We start from the raw sequence: 14,188 nt of genomic DNA on the forward strand, positions 1-14,188 counted from the left end.
ACTGAGATTACAGATTGAGAAACAAACCTGATCTGAGAGTACAGACAGACAAAGAAGAATACAGCGAGAGTACAGATATTGAAACAACACTGAACTGAGTGGACTGATCGTGAAAAAAACATTCAATTGTGAGTACAGACAGAGAAACAACACTGAACTGAGATTACAGATAAACAATACTTGATCTGTGAGTACAGACAGAGAGGAACAACACTGAACTGAGATTACAGATACTGAAACAACACTGAACTCTGAGTACAAAACAAACATTGAAATGTGAGTACAGATAGAGAAACAACTGTGAACTGTGAGTACAGATAGAGAAACAACTGTGAACTGTGAGTACAGATAGAGAAACAGCACTGAACAGTGAATACAGATAGCGAAACAACACTGAACAATGAGTACAGATAGAGAAACAACTCGGAACAGTGAGTACAGATAGAGAAACAACTGTGAACTGTGAGTACAGATAGAGAAACAACTGTGAACTGTGAGTACAGATAGAGAAACAACTCTCAACAGTGAATACAGATAGAGACACAACACTGAACAGTAAAAACAGAGTGCAATACAACACTGAACTGTGAGTACAGGCAGACAGACAACACTGAACTGAGCACAGACAGAGAGGAACAACACTGAACAGAGAGGACACATCTAGAAACAACACACTGAACTGTAAATCCAGACTGAGAAACAACACTGAACTGAGAATACAGATAGAGAAAAAAGACTGAACTGTGAGTACAGGCAGAGGAACAACACTGAACTGAGATTACAGATAGTGAAACAACACTGAACTGCGAATACACATAGATAAAAACAGACTGAACTGGGAGCACAGATAAATAACCAACACTGAACTGAAAGTACAGATAGAGAAACAAAACACTGAGCTGAAAGTCCAGATAGAGAAGAAGCACTGAACTAAGAGTACAGTTATTAAAGCAACACTGAACTCTGAATATACATTGAGAAACAAACCTGAACTGAGATTACAGACAGAGAAAGAAGAATACAGCTAGAGTACAGACAGAGAAACAACACTGAACTGAGATTACAGATAGTGAAACAACACTGAACTGCGAATACACATAGATAAAAACAGACTGAACTGGGAGCATAGATAAATAACCAACACAGAACTGAGAATACAGATAGAGAAACAACACACTGAGCTGAAAGTCCAGATAGAGAAGCAGCACTCAACTGTGAGTACAGATTGAGAAACAAACCTGAACTGAGAGTACAGACACAGAAAGAAGAATACAGCTAGAGTACAGACAGAGAAACAACACTGAACTGAGAGGACTGATAGTGAAACAACATTCAATCGTAAGGACAGACAGAGAAACAACACTGAACTGAGTGTACAGATAGAGAAACAGCACTGAACTGAGATGACAGATAAACAATACTTGATCTGTGAATAGAGACAGAGAGGAACAACACTGAACTGAGCTTACAGATACTGAAACAACACTGAACTCTGAGTACAAAAAAATATTGAAATGTGAGTACAGGTAGGGAAACAACTCTGAACAGTGAGTACAGATAGAGAAACAACTGTGAACTGTGAGTACAGATAGAGAAACAACTGTGAACTGTGAGTACAGATAGAGAAAGAGCACTGAACAGTGAATACAGATAGAGAAACAACACTGAACAGTAAAAACAGAGTGCAAAACAACACTGAACTGTGAGTACAGGCAGACAGACAACACTGAACTGAGCACAGACAGAGAGGAACAACACTGACCTGAGAGAACAGATCTAGGAACAACACACTGAACTGTAAATCCAGATTGAGAAACAACACTGAACTGAGATTACAGATAGAGAAAAAATACTGAACTCTGAGTACAGGCAGAGGAACAACACTGAACTGAGATTACAGATAGTGAAACAACACTGAACTGCGAATACACATAGATAAAAACAGACTGAACTGGGAGCACAGATAAGTAACCAACACAGAACATAGAGTACAGATAGAGAAACAACACACTGAGCTGAAAGTCCAGATAGAGAAGCAGCACTGAACTGTGAGTACAGATTGAGAAACAAACCTGATCTGAGAGTACAGACAGACAAAGAAGAATACAGCTAGAGTACAGATATTGAAACAACACTGAACTAAGAGGACTGATAGTGAAACAACATTCAATTGTGAGTACAGACAGAGAAACAACACTGAACTGAGTGTACAGATCGAGAAACAGCACTGAACTGAGATTAAAGATAAACAATACTTAATCTGTGAGTACAGGCAGAGGAAAAACACTGAACTGAGATTACAGATACTGCAACAACACTGAACTCTGAGTACAAAAAAAACATTGAACTGTGAGTACAGATAGAGAAACAACTGTGAACTGTGAGTACAGATAGAGAAACAACACTGAACAGTGAATACCGATAGAGAAACAACACTGAACAATGAGTACAGATAGAGAAACAACTCTGAACAGTGAGTACAGATAGAGAAACAACACACTGAGCTGAAAGTCCAGATAGAGAAGCAGCACTGAACTGTGAGTATAGATTGAGAAACAAACCTGATCTGAGAGTACAGACAGAGAAAGAAGAATACAGCTAGAGTACAGATATTGAAACAACACTGAACTGAGAGGACTGTTAGTGAAACAACATTCAATTGTGAGTACAGACAGAGAAACAACACTGTACTGAGTGTACAGATAGAGAAACAGCACTGAACTGAGATTACAGATAAACAATACTTGAACTATGATTACAGACAGAGAGGAACAACACTGAACTGAGATTACAGATACTTAAACAACACTGAACTCTGAATACAAAACAAACATTGAAATGTGAGTACAGATAGAGAAACAACACTCAACAGTGAATACAGATAGAGAAACAACACTGAACAGTAAAAACAGAGTGCAAAACAACACTGAACTGTGATTACAGGCAGACAGACAACACTGAACTGAGCACAGACAGAGAGGAACAACCCTGAACTGAGAGGACAGATCTAGAAACAACACACTGAACTGTTAGTCCAGATTGAGAAACAACACTGAACTGAGATTACAGACAGAGAAACAATACTGAACTGTGAGTACAGGCAGAGGAACAACACTGAACTGAGATTACAGATAGTGAAACAACACTGAACTGCGAATACACATAGATAAAAACAGACTGAACTGGGAGCACAGATAAATAACCAACACAGAACTGAGAGTACAGATAGTGAAACAAAACACTGAGCTGAAAGTCCAGATAGAGAAGCAGAACTGAACTGTGAGTACAGTTAGTAAAGCAACACTGAACTGTGAGTACAGATTGAGAAACAAACGTGAACTGAAAGTACAGACAAAGAAAGAAGAATACAGCTAGAGTACAGACAGAGAAACAACACTGAACTGAGTGTACAGATAGAGAAACAGCACTGAACTGAGATGACAGATAAACAATACTTGATCTGTGAATACAGACAGAGAGGAATAACACTGAACTGAGATTACAGATACTGAAACAACACTGAACTCTGAGTACAAAAAAAAATTGAAATGTGATTACAGGTAGGGAAACAACTCTGAACAGTGAGTACAGATAGAGAAACAACTGTGAACTGTGAGTACAGATAGAGAAACAACTGTGAACAGTGAGTACAGATAGAGAAACAACTGTGAACTGTGAGTACAGATAGAGAAACAGCACTGAACAGTAAAAACAGAGTGCAAAACAACACTGAACTGTGAGTACAGGCAGACAGACAACACTGAACTGAGCACAGACAGAGAGGAACAACACTGAACTGAGAGGACAGATCTAGAAACAACACACTGAACTGTAAATCCAGATTGAGAAACAACACTGAACTGATATTACAGATAGAGAAACAATACTGAACTGTGAGTACAGGCAGAGGAACAACTCTGAACTGAGATTACAGACAGTGAAACAACACTGAACTGCGAGTCCACATAGCTAAAAACAGACTAAACTGGGAGCACAGATAAATAACCAACAAAGAACTGAGAGGACAGATAGAGAATAAACACACTGAGCTGAAAGTCCAGATAGAGAAACAGCACTGAACTGAGATTACAGATTGAGAAACAAACCTGATCTGAGAGTACAGACAGAGAAAGAAGAATACAGCTAGAGTACAGATATTGAAATAACACTGAACTGAGAGGACTGATAGTGAAACAACATTCAATTGTGCGTACAGACAGAGAAACAACACTGAACTGAGATTACAGATAAACAATACTTGATCTGTGAGTACAGACAGAGAGGAACAACACTGAACTGAGATTACAGATACTGAAACAACACTGAACTCTGAATACAAAACAAACATTGAAATGTGAGTACAGATAGAGAAACAGCACTCAACAGTGAATACAGATAGAGAAACAACTCTGAACAGTAAAAACAGAGTGCAAAACAACACTGAACTGTGAGTACAGGCAGACAGACAACACTGAACTGAGCACAGACAGAGAGGAACAACACTGAACTGAGAGGACAGATCTAGAAACAACACACTGAACTGTTAGTCCAGATTGAGAAACAACACTGAACTGAGATTACAGACAGAGAAACAATACTGAACTGTGAGTACAGGCAGAGGAACAACACTGAACTGAGATTACAGATAGTGAAACAACACTGAACTGCGAATACACCTAGATAAAAACAGAATGAACTGGGAGCACAGATAAATAACCAACACAGAACTGAGAATACAGATAGAGAAACAACACACTGAGCTGAAAGTCCAGATAGAGAAGCAGCACTGAACTGTGAGTACAGATTGAGAAACAAACCTGAACTGAGAGTACAGACAGAGAAAGAAGAATACAGCTAGAGTACAGACAGAGAAACAACACTGAACTGAGTGTACAGATAGAGAAACAACACTGAACTGAAATGACAGATAAACAATACTTGATCTGTGAATACAGACAGAGAGGAACAACACTGAACTGAGATTACAGATACTGAAACAACACTGATCTCTGAGTACAAAAAAAAATTGAAATGTGAGTACAGGTAGGGAAACAACTCTGAACAGTGAGTACAGATAGAGAAACAACTGTGAACTGTGAGTACAGATAGAGAAACAAATGTGAACTGTGAGTACAGACAGAGAAACAACTGTGAACTGTGAGTACAGATAGAGAAAGAGCACTGAACAGTGAATACAGATAGAGAAACAACACTGAACAGTAAAAACAGAGTGCAAAACAACACTGAACTGGGAGTACAGATTGAGGAACAAACCTGATCTGAGAGTACAGACAGAGAAAGAAGAATACAGCTGGAGTACAGATATTGAAACAACACTGATCTGAGAGCACTGATAGTGAAACAACATTCAATTGTGAGTACAGACAGAGAAACAACACTGAACTGAGTGTACAGATCGAGAAACAGCACTGAACTGAGATTACAGATAAACAATACTTGAGCTATGATTACAGACAGAGAGGAACAACACTGAACTGAGATTACAGATACTGAAACAACACTGAACTCTGAGTACAAACAAACCATTGAAGTGTGAGTAAAGATAGAGAAACAACTGTGAACTGTGAGTACAGATAGAGAAACAACTGTGAACTGTGAGTACAGATAGAGAAAGAGCACTGAACAGTGAATACAGATAGAGAAACAACACTGAACAGTAAAAACAGAGTGCAAAACAACACTGAACTGTGAGTACAGGCAGACAGACAACACTGAACTGAGCACAGACAGAGAGGAACAACACTGACCTGAGAGAACAGATCTAGGAACAACACACTGAACTGTAAATCCAGATTGAGAAACAACACTGAACTGAGATTACAGATAGAGAAAAAATACTGAACTCTGAGTACAGGCAGAGGAACAACACTGAACTGAGATTACAGATAGTGAAACAACACTGAACTGCGAATACACATAGATAAAAACAGACTGAACTGGGAGCACAGATAAGTAACCAACACAGAACATAGAGTACAGATAGAGAAACAACACACTGAGCTGAAAGTCCAGATAGAGAAGCAGCACTGAACTGTGAGTACAGATTGAGAAACAAACCTGATCTGAGAGTACAGACAGACAAAGAAGAATACAGCTAGAGTACAGATATTGAAACAACACTGAACTAAGAGGACTGATAGTGAAACAACATTCAATTGTGAGTACAGACAGAGAAACAACACTGAACTGAGTGTACAGATCGAGAAACAGCACTGAACTGAGATTAAAGATAAACAATACTTAATCTGTGAGTACAGGCAGAGGAAAAACACTGAACTGAGATTACAGATACTGCAACAACACTGAACTCTGAGTACAAAAAAAACATTGAACTGTGAGTACAGATAGAGAAACAACTGTGAACTGTGAGTACAGATAGAGAAACAACACTGAACAGTGAATACCGATAGAGAAACAACACTGAACAATGAGTACAGATAGAGAAACAACTCTGAACAGTGAGTACAGATAGAGAAACAACACACTGAGCTGAAAGTCCAGATAGAGAAGCAGCACTGAACTGTGAGTATAGATTGAGAAACAAACCTGATCTGAGAGTACAGACAGAGAAAGAAGAATACAGCTAGAGTACAGATATTGAAACAACACTGAACTGAGAGGACTGTTAGTGAAACAACATTCAATTGTGAGTACAGACAGAGAAACAACACTGTACTGAGTGTACAGATAGAGAAACAGCACTGAACTGAGATTACAGATAAACAATACTTGAACTATGATTACAGACAGAGAGGAACAACACTGAACTGAGATTACAGATACTTAAACAACACTGAACTCTGAATACAAAACAAACATTGAAATGTGAGTACAGATAGAGAAACAACACTCAACAGTGAATACAGATAGAGAAACAACACTGAACAGTAAAAACAGAGTGCAAAACAACACTGAACTGTGATTACAGGCAGACAGACAACACTGAACTGAGCACAGACAGAGAGGAACAACCCTGAACTGAGAGGACAGATCTAGAAACAACACACTGAACTGTTAGTCCAGATTGAGAAACAACACTGAACTGAGATTACAGACAGAGAAACAATACTGAACTGTGAGTACAGGCAGAGGAACAACACTGAACTGAGATTACAGATAGTGAAACAACACTGAACTGCGAATACACATAGATAAAAACAGACTGAACTGGGAGCACAGATAAATAACCAACACAGAACTGAGAGTACAGATAGTGAAACAAAACACTGAGCTGAAAGTCCAGATAGAGAAGCAGAACTGAACTGTGAGTACAGTTAGTAAAGCAACACTGAACTGTGAGTACAGATTGAGAAACAAACGTGAACTGAAAGTACAGACAAAGAAAGAAGAATACAGCTAGAGTACAGACAGAGAAACAACACTGAACTGAGTGTACAGATAGAGAAACAGCACTGAACTGAGATGACAGATAAACAATACTTGATCTGTGAATACAGACAGAGAGGAATAACACTGAACTGAGATTACAGATACTGAAACAACACTGAACTCTGAGTACAAAAAAAAATTGAAATGTGATTACAGGTAGGGAAACAACTCTGAACAGTGAGTACAGATAGAGAAACAACTGTGAACTGTGAGTACAGATAGAGAAACAACTGTGAACAGTGAGTACAGATAGAGAAACAACTGTGAACTGTGAGTACAGATAGAGAAACAGCACTGAACAGTAAAAACAGAGTGCAAAACAACACTGAACTGTGAGTACAGGCAGACAGACAACACTGAACTGAGCACAGACAGAGAGGAACAACACTGAACTGAGAGGACAGATCTAGAAACAACACACTGAACTGTAAATCCAGATTGAGAAACAACACTGAACTGATATTACAGATAGAGAAACAATACTGAACTGTGAGTACAGGCAGAGGAACAACTCTGAACTGAGATTACAGACAGTGAAACAACACTGAACTGCGAGTCCACATAGCTAAAAACAGACTAAACTGGGAGCACAGATAAATAACCAACAAAGAACTGAGAGGACAGATAGAGAATAAACACACTGAGCTGAAAGTCCAGATAGAGAAACAGCACTGAACTGAGATTACAGATTGAGAAACAAACCTGATCTGAGAGTACAGACAGAGAAAGAAGAATACAGCTAGAGTACAGATATTGAAATAACACTGAACTGAGAGGACTGATAGTGAAACAACATTCAATTGTGCGTACAGACAGAGAAACAACACTGAACTGAGATTACAGATAAACAATACTTGATCTGTGAGTACAGACAGAGAGGAACAACACTGAACTGAGATTACAGATACTGAAACAACACTGAACTCTGAATACAAAACAAACATTGAAATGTGAGTACAGATAGAGAAACAGCACTCAACAGTGAATACAGATAGAGAAACAACTCTGAACAGTAAAAACAGAGTGCAAAACAACACTGAACTGTGAGTACAGGCAGACAGACAACACTGAACTGAGCACAGACAGAGAGGAACAACACTGAACTGAGAGGACAGATCTAGAAACAACACACTGAACTGTTAGTCCAGATTGAGAAACAACACTGAACTGAGATTACAGACAGAGAAACAATACTGAACTGTGAGTACAGGCAGAGGAACAACACTGAACTGAGATTACAGATAGTGAAACAACACTGAACTGCGAATACACCTAGATAAAAACAGAATGAACTGGGAGCACAGATAAATAACCAACACAGAACTGAGAATACAGATAGAGAAACAACACACTGAGCTGAAAGTCCAGATAGAGAAGCAGCACTGAACTGTGAGTACAGATTGAGAAACAAACCTGAACTGAGAGTACAGACAGAGAAAGAAGAATACAGCTAGAGTACAGACAGAGAAACAACACTGAACTGAGTGTACAGATAGAGAAACAACACTGAACTGAAATGACAGATAAACAATACTTGATCTGTGAATACAGACAGAGAGGAACAACACTGAACTGAGATTACAGATACTGAAACAACACTGATCTCTGAGTACAAAAAAAAATTGAAATGTGAGTACAGGTAGGGAAACAACTCTGAACAGTGAGTACAGATAGAGAAACAACTGTGAACTGTGAGTACAGATAGAGAAACAAATGTGAACTGTGAGTACAGACAGAGAAACAACTGTGAACTGTGAGTACAGATAGAGAAAGAGCACTGAACAGTGAATACAGATAGAGAAACAACACTGAACAGTAAAAACAGAGTGCAAAACAACACTGAACTGGGAGTACAGATTGAGGAACAAACCTGATCTGAGAGTACAGACAGAGAAAGAAGAATACAGCTGGAGTACAGATATTGAAACAACACTGATCTGAGAGCACTGATAGTGAAACAACATTCAATTGTGAGTACAGACAGAGAAACAACACTGAACTGAGTGTACAGATCGAGAAACAGCACTGAACTGAGATTACAGATAAACAATACTTGAGCTATGATTACAGACAGAGAGGAACAACACTGAACTGAGATTACAGATACTGAAACAACACTGAACTCTGAGTACAAACAAACCATTGAAGTGTGAGTAAAGATAGAGAAACAACTGTGAACTGTGAGTACAGATAGAGAAACAACTGTGAACTGTGAGTACCGATAGAGAAACAGCACTGAACAGTGAATACAGATAGAGAAACAACACTGAACAGTAAAAACAGAGTGCAAAACAACACTGAACTGTGAGTACAGGCAGACAGACAACACTGAACTGAGCACAGACAGAGAGGAACAGCACTGAACTGAGAGGACAGATCTAGAAACAACACACTGAACTGTAAATCCAGATTGAGAAACAACACTGAACTGAGATTACAGATAGAGAAACAATACTGAACTGTGAGTACAGGCTGAGGAACAACTCTGAACTGAGATTACAGACAGTGAAACAACACTGAACTGCGAGTCCACATAGATAAAAACAGACTAAACTGGGAGCACAGATAAATAACCAACAAAGAACTGAGAAGACAGGTAGAGAAACAACACACTGAGCTGACAGTCCAGATAGAGAAACAGCACTGAACTGAGATTACAGATTGAGAAACAAACCTGATCTGAGAGTACAGACAGACAAAGAAGAATACAGCGAGAGTACAGATATTGAAACAACACTGAACTGAGTGGACTGATCGTGAAAAAAACATTCAATTGTGAGTACAGACAGAGAAACAACACTGAACTGAGATTACAGATAAACAATACTTGATCTGTGAGTACAGACAGAGAGGAACAACACTGAACTGAGATTACAGATACTGAAACAACACTGAACTCTGAGTACAAAACAAACATTGAAATGTGAGTACAGATAGAGAAACAACTGTGAACTGTGAGTACAGATAGAGAAACAACTGTGAGTACAGATAGAGAAACAGCACTGAACAGTGAATACAGATAGCGAAACAACACTGAACAATGAGTACAGATAGAGAAACAACTCGGAACAGTGAGTACAGATAGAGAAACAACTGTGAACTGTGAGTACAGATAGAGAAACAACTGTGAACTGTGAGTACAGATAGAGAAAGAGCACTGAACAGTGAATACAGATAGAGAAACAACACTGAACAGTAAAAACAGACTGCAAAACAACACTGAACTGTGAGTACAGGCAGACAGACAACACTGAACTGAGCACAGACAGAGAGGAACAACACTGACCTGAGAGGACAGATCTAGGAACAACACACTGAACTGTAAATCCAGATTGAGAAACAACACTGAACTGAGATTACAGATAGAGAAAAAATACTGAACTCTGAGTACAGGCAGAGGAACAACACTGAACTGAGATTACAGATAGTGAAACAACACTGAACTGCGAATACACATAGATAAAAACAGACTGAACTGGGAGCACAGATAAGTAACCAACACAGAACATAGAGTACAGATAGAGAAACAACACACTGAGCTGAAAGTCCAGATAGAGAAGCAGCACTGAACTGTGAGTATAGATTGAGAAACAAACCTGATCTGAGAGTACAGACAGAGAAAGAAGAATACAGCTAGAGTACAGATATTGAAACAACACTGAACTGAGTGGACTGATCGAGAAACAGCACTGAACTGAGATTAAAGATAAACAATACTTAATCTGTGAGTACAGGCAGAGGAAAAACACTGAACTGAGATTACAGATACTGCAACAACACTGAACTCTGAGTACAAAAAATAACATTGAAGTGTGAGTACAGATAGAGAAACAACTGTGAACTGTGAGTACAGATAGAGAAACAACTGTGAACTGTGAGTACAGATAGAGAAACAACACTGAACAGTGAATACCGATAGAGAAACAACACTGAACAATGAGTACAGATAGAGAAACAACTCTGAACAGTGAGTACAGGTAGAGAAACAACTGTGAACTGTGAGTACAGATAGAGAAACAACTGTGAACTGTGAGTACAGATAGAGAAAAAACACTGAACAGTGAATACAGATAGAGAAACAACACTGAACAATGAGTACAGATAGAGAAACAACTCTGAACAGTGAGTACAGATAGAGAAACAACTGTGAACTGAGATTACAGATAATGAAACAACACTGAACTGCGAATACACATAGATAAAAACAGACTGAACTGGGAGCACAGATAAATAACCAACACAGAACTGAGAGTACAGATACTGAATCAACACTGAACTCTGAGTATAAAAAAAAATTGAAATGGGAGTACAGGTAGGGAAACAACTCTGAACAGTGAGTACAGATAGAGAAACAACTGTTAACTGTGAATACAGATTGAGAAACAACTGTGAACTGTGAGTACAGATAGAGAAACAACTGTGAACTGTGAGTACAGATAGAGAAACAACACTCAACAGTGAATACAGATAGAGAAACAACACTGAACAGTAAACACAGAGTGCAAAACAACACTGAACTGTGAGTACAGGCAGACAGACAACACTGAACTGAGCACAGACAGAGAGGAACAACACTGAACTGAGAGGACAGATCTAGAAACAACACACTGAACTGTAAATCCAGAGTGAGAAACAACACTGAACTGAGATTACAGACAGAGAAACAATACTGAACTGTGAGTACAGGCAGAGGAACAACACTGAACTGAGATTACAGATAGTGAAAGAACACTGAACTGCGAATACACATAGATAAAAACAGACTGAACTGGGAGCACAGATAAATAACCAACACAGAACTGAGAGTACAGATAGTGAAACAAAACACTGAGCTGAAAGTTCAGATAGAGAAGCAGCACTGAACTGTGAGTACAGTTAGTAAAGCAACACTGAACTGTGAATATAGATTGAGAAACAAACATGAACTGAGAGTACAGACAGAGAAAGAAGAATACAGCTAGAGTACAGACAGAGAAAGAACACTTAACTGAGTGTACAGATAGAGAAACAGCACTGAACTGAGATGACAGATAAACAATACTTGATCTGTGAGTACAGACAGAGAGGAACAACACTGAACTGACATTACAGATACTGAAACAACACCGAACTCTGAGTACAAAAAAAAATTGAAATGTGAGTACAGATTGAGAAACAACACTGAACTGTGAGTACAGATAGACAAACAAGACTAAACTGAGAGTACAGTTAAAGAAACAACAACGAACTGTGAGTACAGATAGAGAAACAACTGTGACTGTGAGTACAGATAGAGAAACAACACTGAACAGTGAATACAGATAGAGAAACAACACTGAACAATAAAAACGGAGTGCAAAACAACACTGAACTGTGAGTACAGGTAGACAGACAACACTGAACTGAGCACAGACAGAGAGGAACAACACTGAACTGAGAGGACAGATCTAGAAACAACACACTGAACTGTTAGTCCAGATTGAGAAACAACACTGAACTGAGATTACAGATAGTGAAACAACACTGAACTGCGAATACACGTAGATAAAAACAGAATGAACTGGGAGCACAGATAAATAACCAACACAGAACTGAGAGTACAGATAGAGAAACAACACACGGAGCTGAAAGTCCAGATAGAGAAGCAGCACTGCACTGTGAGTACAGATTGAGAAGCAAACCTGAACTGAGAGTACAGACAGAGAAAGAAGAATACAGCTAGAGTACAGATATTGTAACAACACTGAACTGAGAGGACTGATAGAGAAACAGCACTGAACTGAGATTACAGATAAACAATACTTGATCTGTGAGTACAGGCAGAGGAAAAACACTGAACTGAGATTACAGATACTGAAACAACACTGAACTCTGAGTACAAAAAAAACATTGAAACGTGAGTACAGATAGGGAAACAACTCTAAACACTGAGTACAGATAGAGATACAACTGTGAACTGTGAGTACAGATAGAGAAACAATTGTGAACTGTGAGTACAGATAGAGAAACAACACTGAACAGTGAATACAGATAGAGAAACAACAAGGAACAATGAGTACAGATAGAGAAACAACTGTGAACTGTGAGTACAGATAGAGAAACAACTGTGAACTGTGAGTACAGATAGAGAAACAACACTGAACAATGAGTACAGATAGAGAAACAACTCTGAACAGTGAGTACAGATAGAGAAACAACTGTGAACTGTGAGTACAGAGAGAGAAACAACTGTGAACTGTGAGTACAGATAGAGAAACAACACTGAACAGTGAATACAGATAGAGAAACAACACTGAACAGTAAAAACGGAGTGCAAAACAACACTGAACTGTGAGTACAGGCAGACAGACAACACTGAACTGAGCACAGACAGAGAGGAACAACACTGAACTGAGAGGACAGATCTAGAAACAACACACTGAACTGTAAGTCCAGATTGAGAAACAACACTGAACTGAGATTACAGATAGTGAAACAACACTCAACTGCGAGTCCACATAGATAAAAACAGACTGATCTGGGAGCACAGATAAATAACCAACACAGAACTGAGAGTACAGATAGAGAAACAACACACTGAGCTGAAAGTCCAGATAGAGTAGCAGCACTGAACTGTGAGTACAGTTAGTAAAGCAACACTGAACTGTGAGTACAGATTGAGAAACAAACCTGAACTGAGAGTACAGACAGAGAAAGAAGAATACAGCTAGAGTACAGATATTGAAACAACACTGAACTGAGAGGACTGATAGTGAAACAACATTCAATTGTGAGTGCAGACAGAGAAACAACACTGAAC

The sequence above is a fragment of the Chiloscyllium punctatum genome, chromosome 22 (assembly GCF_047496795.1).
Source record: "Chiloscyllium punctatum isolate Juve2018m chromosome 22, sChiPun1.3, whole genome shotgun sequence".
NCBI lineage: Eukaryota > Metazoa > Chordata > Chondrichthyes > Orectolobiformes > Hemiscylliidae > Chiloscyllium > Chiloscyllium punctatum.